The 9,428-nt window shown below is 26.4% G+C and overlaps 1 non-coding gene across 1 annotated transcript; it reads left to right on the top strand.

Moving 5' to 3' along the window:
* Positions 1-342: 342 nt before the first annotated feature.
* TRNAI-UAU (transfer RNA isoleucine (anticodon UAU)) lies at positions 343-447 on the top strand. The gene is made up of 2 exons: positions 343-381; positions 412-447. It is a non-coding gene; the product is annotated as a tRNA-Ile (tRNA).
* The last annotated feature ends 8,981 nt before the right edge of the window (positions 448-9,428 follow it).

The following is a 9,428-nucleotide window of genomic DNA, read 5'->3' as shown; positions in this document are numbered from 1 at the left end:
CAATATTATTGTTCGTATCACAAATGAAAATCAAGAAGACAAAGACTTTATTTTGTGATACAAAAAATCAGATATATATTTTATGGAGGTTTTTGATGCTTATTTGTAAAATGTGTTTGATTCTGTATTGTTGATGCTAATTTATAGATTTTATTATGGTTAATCTTCTTTCGTCTATGATATTTAAAAATAAAATTTCCAACTGTTCTGGTTTCTTAGAGTGTTAAATAATTTAATGTATATTCTATAATATTTTATATTTGCCAGATAGCCGACTTTAAATTTATTTTATTATGTCATTATAACCATTGAAATATTGAAAGAGTATTTTGGCTTTTTTCAGCCCCTATGGCTCAGTTCGGTTAGAGCGTGGTACTTATAATCTGAGCTCCAGTTATACTCAAGTAAGATATGCTAAGGTCGTGGGTTCAACTCCCACTAGGGGCATTATTTTAAAATAAATAAATTATTTCGTTTAATCACGGAAAAACTTGAAATAAAAAGAATTGTACCAAACTTTGATATTTCTTTTAATATTTTAGAAAAAAAGATAAAATAATCGTTCCGTCAAATATGAGTTCTGTAAAATTTTTTCTTCTTATATGGTTGAACCGTTTCTGTAATCCTGGAAAAGAATTTTTTTGTGGAGCATTGATGTGAATGAATATTGTATCTAAAAATACATATAAAAAATTTATCGGCTCTACAAATCTTAATTTTATCATTAAAATTGCAATTTTGTGATTGAAATTCCAATCGAATTTACTTTATTTATTTATGTTTTACTTCCATTACTTTTTAGGAAGTTCGCTTTATATACATAGGAACTATTGCTTAACTGCTGCGTCTCTCTGTGGGACTCCTCCAGCACTTCTTTTCACCCGTAATCACCATGGATTGGGTCCTTTCTCATAGACGGTATTCATTTTGAGGAGGGAATGAGATTCTGTCTACTGTTCATCGCTACAAGTTACAAGCTACAACCACACTCTACACTTACCTATATCCTCGCTGAACGGTGTGGGATTTTTTTCAATACTGAAGGCACAGTTCAACGGCTTACACAGCAACCTCCTTTTTCTCATGGCTTGTCAGAGCTTTATGGTTTATCTTTTATGGTTCACTGGCCGCCCCCTTGGGTATTTTTATTTAGAGTAAATTCGTTTCGGAAATTAGTGGGGTGGGTGGAAATGGAACCCGCGACCCTTTGACTAGGGATCAGACTTGTAAACCACTTAACCATACCACCCTTGTGATTGAAACATTTGATTTTTATTTAAGGGCTATATTTATAGTCGTAATTTTAGTTTTTGTTCTCAGGCACAGCTTGCTTGATTCTCTGTACACACAGCGTATTTATACTTTCGGCTATCTTCTCCTCTCCAAAGTCTTCTTCAATACCCCTCCTTCTTTCGAGACCTATTAATTCAAGGGTTTTTCTCAATCCCAATGTTTGAATATATGCCTCAACCTGGTTGGTGACATCTAGTTCCTTCAGGTACCTTCTATGACTTGTGATTGAAAAATTAATATTTAATATTAATTAATACGATGGTATAAAATATAGTGTTTTGGGCCAATACATTTTTTTACTTAAAAAAGAAATTCAAAAATCTCTAAATTTAATAAAATAATTATAACGTAACTTGAAGCCAGTAATAATTTTACAGCAGAACTCATTTGAATTCATGACTCTTAATAAATATTTTTATATTATTTCCATTGAGAGCCACAATATAAATATAGTTGAATTTATATAAAAGCCAAATCTTTTTAATGAATTGTAAATGATATGCTGAAAATATATATTAGAGAATAAAAAGTGTATTGTGCAAATAAGGCATCGCTTAATTATTAAATCGAGTGCAAGAATGTATTTTTCAAAAGTACAAATAAATTAAACCATGGCATTCACAAAATTCGGTATTTTATTCCATATTAAAATAGTTGAAATGCAAAATATGTTTTAGACTTACAAATAAAATATTTTAATAATATTAATTTTTTTTAATTTAGCATGTCCTACAATCATACACCAATATTTTCATGTCATTACCTTGTTCGCAATTTTACTAAAAAAGCAGTAAACTAGTCTATTAAAATATATATGTAACTAGATAAGCTGTACAAGCATATATTTTTCCATGATATGTTTTATGGCTTTAAAACTGCCATAAATTTGTTTTAGTATAAATATTGGTCCTTTATAGAATAATTAGATAAATAACGCATATTAGATCGCCTAAAAAAAGGCCTTTGCTCATAATAAAGATGCGTAAAAAACATATTCACAATTTTTCATAATTACGTATTGTCTAATCTACCTCGAAACTGCCTTTAATATATAATATTCTTTATAAAACAAGGCTAAGCCGTGATAAGTTTACTAAGCATCTAAATGAAAAAGTTAAAATAAAATAAAAATATATATAAATGTCCGTAAATTCAAAATAATTGAAAATTGGGACTTTTATACGATAAAAATACAAAATAGAGGCACACAATAAATTAGGGATATAAAGATACTATTCCATGAACCTATTATATAAATATACCAAAATTATTAATTTCAAATGCCGGGAATATCCCTCGGATTCGATTATCGCATATACACACATTATAGTTATTAAAAAGTAGAACTGCCCTTTAATAATCTGCATTTGTAAGACTATAAAAAAATAAAACATATTTCACATAAAAATTTTACTGCTTACACAACCATTAATTAAAGATTTTATATATAAATCGATTAAGTTACAACGATTCAACCTATTAAAATGAATTCACTACCCCAAAAAAAAGTCGAATTTTTTAAGTAATTAGAAGAAAAAACGAAAATTTGTCTATTACCTTTTGCTGAAATGTGAAACTGTTACATGCATATAAGTTATGGGGTTTTGAACGCAACCAAGTTTACCAATGACTTTAAAAGCTACAAAAGATAGTTATGATGGTTCTAACTATAAGTGTATGAATTGCATAACGTTTAGATATAAAATTAGCTTCTATTAGAAAAAATACATGGTTTAGTAATTTTAAATTGTTACAATATCTGTTCTTCTATTCAAAGGCCTCTACTCAGAAAGAACATATGCGAAGGTGTTGGCATGAATTAAAGATTCGCTAGCAGAATAATAAAGGAGATTAAGAAATTAAAAGCAAAACTTCGTAGTTTTTATATAGTGAGAATGATGTAGCCTGGATACATTATTTAACCTGGTAAATAATACTTAACTTTGTGGTATAGTCTCATCCAGGAAGGGACCGATAGATCAGACTTGGGTCTTGACTATTGCAGACACAAGTGAATCACTAGAAAAGTATTTGCTACTGTTGTTTCGAATAGAACTAAAGCAACTCTAATAAATTTCATTAAGAGAGTGGTTTTCGAGGATTCAGTAATTTATACGGATGGGTGGAAAGCTATAATGATATTTTATTACTGGTAAACAAACATCTGAGGATCCCATGTAAGTATAATTTTGTTAATCCTGGTTCTTTCTTCCATGCTAAAATTATTGAGTTGTACAACAACAAGCCAAATTAGTGGATAAAAAAAGGCTAAGGTGTAAGAAAGAAACTTAGAGACACATTAATTAGAAAATTTATGTTTTTTAATCATAATAAAGGGCGGTATATTAAGTTTTACCTGAATAAAAATTCAAAATCCAAAATTTAACTCTTATGCATATATATGTATTATTTCAACTTTAATGCTATATTCCTATATTTTTTACGAAATATTCATTGTTTTTGTATATTTACTTTATCTAAATTTAATCGACCAGGGGCTGTCTTTTGTCACTTTACGTGGGAATTTGCCGATTTATCCAACTTTTTTGTTCTTCTTGATGTATTATATAGATGAAAATAACCGACCCAAATTTTAAAATTTCATGATTTATTAGGTTTAATCAACAAAAAAAATATTAAAATATGTTTAATGGTTTTCATGATTTATCAAAAAGACAAAATTCACAGTATATTATGACATAGTGTTTTGTCTCTGGTTCAAAATGACACATGTAAAAAAGAATAAAGAATCAAAAGATCTTCATTGAGACATGCATTTATGATACAGGTCTAAATTTGATTTCCTAGGACAAAATGTACAAATATTGCATATTAGTTAAAAAGCACAAACGAATATTAATTTTCATTATGTGTAGGTTAGCACCAGATATAATAAGAAAAAGAATAAATTATAGTTTTCAATTTTTAGTAAAAAAAAGAAAAATAAATTTATTAAAAGTTATTTATTTAAGGCTTTATAATCTTAAATACCATTTGATATTTATATCAAAGAAAATAATAACATAGTGACGAAAAATCAAAATGATTAAATTTACACTGAATTGTCAATTCATAAATATTCCTTGAACAAAAACGAATAACTATTACAAGCGAGGGCTTATAAGTTGGTCCATTAACTGAATATATTTATCAGCCTTTCAATGCATTGTTTCTTTGTTCAGACGCTTTAATGCTAAATTTTATAAAATAATTAATCTCACGTCAAAAAATAACTAAATAAAAAGTGCGCTATCATAAATACTCTCCAATATATATGTATAACTTCATTCAAAAATTAATTCATGCATCTATTCAAATTGTGTTAAGATTCGGGGTTTTAGTAAAGATTCCATTAAAATTTTATTCATAATGAAAAGTATTTAAAAAAATTGAACAGCAGAATGTTTTACAGCTGTCTTAAATATGATAAATTTAACTTAAAATATTTTTTATAAATTAAGCTCTATATGATCCTCTGTCAGAATTAAATAATCAATAAATTTTGGTATTATTTACACCACGTGAATTTAGAATTTGAACATGAGAAACAATTAATATAAAAAAAAGTTTTATCATTTAATAAAATATAAAACAACACTTAAATATACCTGGGAAATATTCAAACCGCAATTATATAACCCATTCTTGATAGTCGAGAACAAGAGAATTTATCTACAAGAAAAATAGACTCTAAATTTTAAATTTCTATTTGTAATCTTCTATTTTTATTTCATATCGCTTCGAAATATATTTATCGTCGTTTAGATATATTATAAACTTTACCATATTTACATTTTATTTTTGTGCAAGTTTACAATTTCTTTTGATAAATTATAGATAGTAATAGCAAATATTTGAATTTTGTCGAATGATAAGGGCCTTATAAAAGATAAATGTTATCTATTCATATACTAGCAGACATTATTTTAAATGAATAATCTATAAATAAACACGAATTCCTCTTTTATTATGATAAATATACACAAGATAGTATATTTAAGCAAAAATATAAACCTTAAATAAAATGTAGGGTATAGTCCAATCTTTTTTTATAATTTTTTTAATTTTTGTAGTTGAACTTAAAAAATATTTTATCCGAATTATTCCTGAATTATAAATTTTAGCAGAATTTTTTTGATGAATCTAAAACAAAAAAATTAAAACATTTCGTTTTTAGAGTTAAGCTGAAATATTGAAGTGAATATATATGAGTGGTAAATATTTATAACCTTTTATTTATGGCTTAATTTAGATACAGAACTTTTATATTTTCATTTCAAGCATAGCGTGACGATTTCCCGCCGACATATCACATTCATAACAAGCCTATATGCTCTTTTCTTGCATCCTAATATATGCATTATTTAAAAAACCTATGAGTTCATGATTTTCCTCAATTCTATAGTTTAAATATATGCCTCGATTTTCAATGTGAGTTCGAGTTCTTTCAGGTATCTTCAATGATATCGTGTACCACTTCTTCCCATTTATGACATATGGTATAATATTTATATTACAATTCAAATGCTGACAGGCCATGTTTTCTTATTTTACATTTTGACCATGTTTATATTGTCTATATTATTAAACATATTTTTATAAAGGTGATACATTTTTTTCTTTTTGTCATATACGCATATATATGGCCTGTAATTAGAAATTTGAATTCCCGTCTTAATTCTCGTATCTATTTTTATCAAAGCACATTAACTTTTCATAATCTCTTGTACTGAGTATCTGCAAATTTTATTTGTTTAGATAAAACTTTATTTATTTGCTATGATGAAGTGAAGACATCTGAATATCACATTTTGAAACCTCGTTTAATCATGGCTGAGGTCTTTCGCATGTATCCAACCGTCATAAGTTATATAACATAGTGAGCTCAAGTGGTGTACATATTATATGGTTTTTTATATGTAATAAATATTTTTTGTATATTAATATAAAAATTACATAAAAAGATCATTTAATCAATTTCTCTTTGCGAATCTATCGTGGTTTATGATATTATGTTCGCCCAGGTGATCTAAATGGCAAAATATAGGTTTAAAATGTATAATCAATAGATTATATTATATTTTTTTTATCTTGGGTCTGCTTTTTTTTAAGAGTTCAATAATCAAATACATTTGCAACATATATAAATCTCAATCTCCCGCGTGTATAAGTGAACCATGAGCATCTGTTACATGAGAGCTATAATGCACAATACGAATCACTATTGATACTGGAAATTTCATGCATTAAAAAATATAATTAAATATGGATTATGAAACATATTCAAATTTAAAAGTAAACTGTTTTGTTTGTATTAAATTTTTGTAGGCATTTTTTGATAATTTTTGAGGATGTTGATTAAGCAAGAAAAAAATGACGCTAAGAAAATTATAAAATGTTGTATTTTAAGACTTTTTTTTACATTAAAATTAAATTTTCTTTCTAGAGGTTTTTTAAGTTACTATAAAATTCTTTTAATGCAATTTATTATGATTATGTGAAATAATAATTATAGTTTATTTGGTATAAGATGTGTATTAAAGGAAGATTCACTTATAAAATCGGACCTCACTAACCAGTTCATCGCTTTAGGATCACATCCTGTTTACACCCTTAATGCCTTTGTCACATATAAAAGCGTTCAGGAATTCGTTCAAGTTGTTTCAGCACAAAAAAAGTATACTTTTATAACCGAGTGTTATTTTTTACATTATATAAACATACTAGTTTTTACTGTATTTTTTCAGCTTTAAATATATTACCTGTTTGATATTTTAAAATAGTCCTTGTTCAGAAAATCAGACAATTTAGTATTTAAGTTGGAAAATCTAGTCCAAAAATTACACCGTACAATCATATTCGATAAAGATAGAACAATAAACTAAAATATTTATGTACAATTATATTTTTAAAATAATTCGTCATTAAGTTTGTGGTATAGATCAATAAAAGTAATGGATATAGTGTCTATTACTCCCCATAATTTAATTTTATTTCAATAAAACCTTATAAGATTTTGCGGTCAATTATAGATAATTTTTCTGGTTGAAAAAATCAAAAAACATTATTAATAGAGGTTTTATTCTTGTCAAAAATCCGACGCATAATCATACAGAAAATATAATCCTTCTTAATATAATAAATATTATGGTATTTTGTGAAAATCAATTAGTAGATGATGAAACATGATTTAAATCTTAGAAAGAAATTGTAAAGCATAGATTGTTGTTCAAAATCACAAGATTAGATTGCAAACACTTAAAGTCATTTGCATTTTTTTATACGAAAAATCCAGCTGAACTGAAAAGATAGAGTATTGTTACAGAATAAATTTTAATGTATTTTATTAAGGCTCAAAAAATGCAAGAAACACAAAGTTTTAATTTTAAGAACTTGATAAATAATAAATCCCCAGAATCGTTCATTCGCAGTATAGAATTACTTTTGATATAAGGATAGGCTATTGATAAACATACAAGATGTTTTTATCGTATGTCACAATGGATTTTATCACGAGAACGATAACAACATTCTAAGAATGATTTTAAATAAAATTGATAATTAATATATAAAAATAATATTTCGTTTTTTAGAGGGAAATCGTCTTTTTTAATTTATAAGTAATTTATTAGATGTACATGTCATTTAAGAAATGTTTTCGGGCTTAAAGAAAAATAGATCCGAATATAATCGATCAAAAATAGATTCAATCCATGCACAGTATTGAATGAATGTAAGATTTACAATGCTATTTTGTCAGATATTTTCTGATTTTTGGATTTCCATATGATTTTTGCGTCAAATAACAAATATTTAATTGTATTTTAGAATGTTTTATGAGAATAAATATTAAGCGGAATTGAAATCAGAAAAAATAACTTACTCTACAATTTTTTCATGATATTTAAATCTTTCATAGGGGGCGGGTTTTGCTTTCAATAAAAAAAATGAATGGTTATTTAATATGCTCTACTTTGTGGAGAGAATATTCATACTTAAAATACCATTATACTCTATTTATTACATAAATAAGCTTTTTTTATATAGAAAATCATTTTGTGATAAAATTATCAGAAAAATCGTAAAAATTGGATTTATGCTATCTTTTTAAGGGTCTGAAATTTCCTCTACTATGCTTAAAATATATTTGCAACTCATATACCCTCTAAAATAACGGATTTTAAAAAAAATTAAAAGGTTTCATAGCGGTCTATTGATATTATACATTACCTATTTAAAAATTAATATATTTCTTATTGCAGCTACAAAACATATTATTAATTTAATGAAACATCGTAATCTAATAATTTTATATTTAAAATATTTATTACCATTAAAGACGTATATATCTCACAGCCTAATAGAAAATGAAGAAACTGGTTCTGAATAACCTTTTAAAACTAATGAATAGGATGTCAATATGGCACGAGTTTTTATTGATATAGGCAAAGAAAATAATTATTTTAAGAAAGTGTGTTCAAAGGGTAAGATAATTCGAAAATACTTTCATAATGCCAAGGAAAATAATGAATAGGCAATTTATAATATAATCAACAAAATGCAGATATTATTTTTTGAGGATAAGGTTTTCTTAGAGCTCTCAATAGCATCTGATATAAAGTTGGAATGCATATTTTTTAACATCAGCTTTTAATGATAAGAATACTAAACCGAAAACAAGCATTTAACCAATATTACCCTAATTAGTCCAAAAAAGCTTGTAAGCAGGTGTAACATTAAAAATTTCAAGATAAACATTCAATTGAGTACGGGAAAAGCCGAGTTTTAGCTAGCCGGATAAAAATTTGTCTTAATTGAAGCTCAAAGAAACTTCAAATCTGATTAAATTGTGAAATTGAAGGATTCAAATACTTCCACAATTTAGTTTATTACTTTTTTAGGTACCACAGTTGCAATATTAACGTAATATTCAATCTTTGTTTTCGAAGCATTAAATAAAATTTATGGGACCGGTGTGATTATATAAACTTACAAATATACATTCGAATAAACATAAAAACCACTGGGATTACAAAGTTGAATGTTTAGGGGTTTTTATATGGTAAAAAGCAATCAAGAAAGACTTTTGAAATATTTTGTATTAAAAAAAGAGACAGCAAGTCCTTGCAAGTTTG

The sequence above is a fragment of the Rhyacophila brunnea genome, unplaced genomic scaffold, assembly GCF_057557595.1.
Source record: "Rhyacophila brunnea isolate RB1 unplaced genomic scaffold, BYU_Rbru_1.0 scaffold_137, whole genome shotgun sequence".
NCBI lineage: Eukaryota > Metazoa > Arthropoda > Insecta > Trichoptera > Rhyacophilidae > Rhyacophila > Rhyacophila brunnea.
The sequence above is the reverse complement of the archived record's forward strand: the minus strand, read 5'-3'. Positions and strand labels throughout refer to the sequence as shown.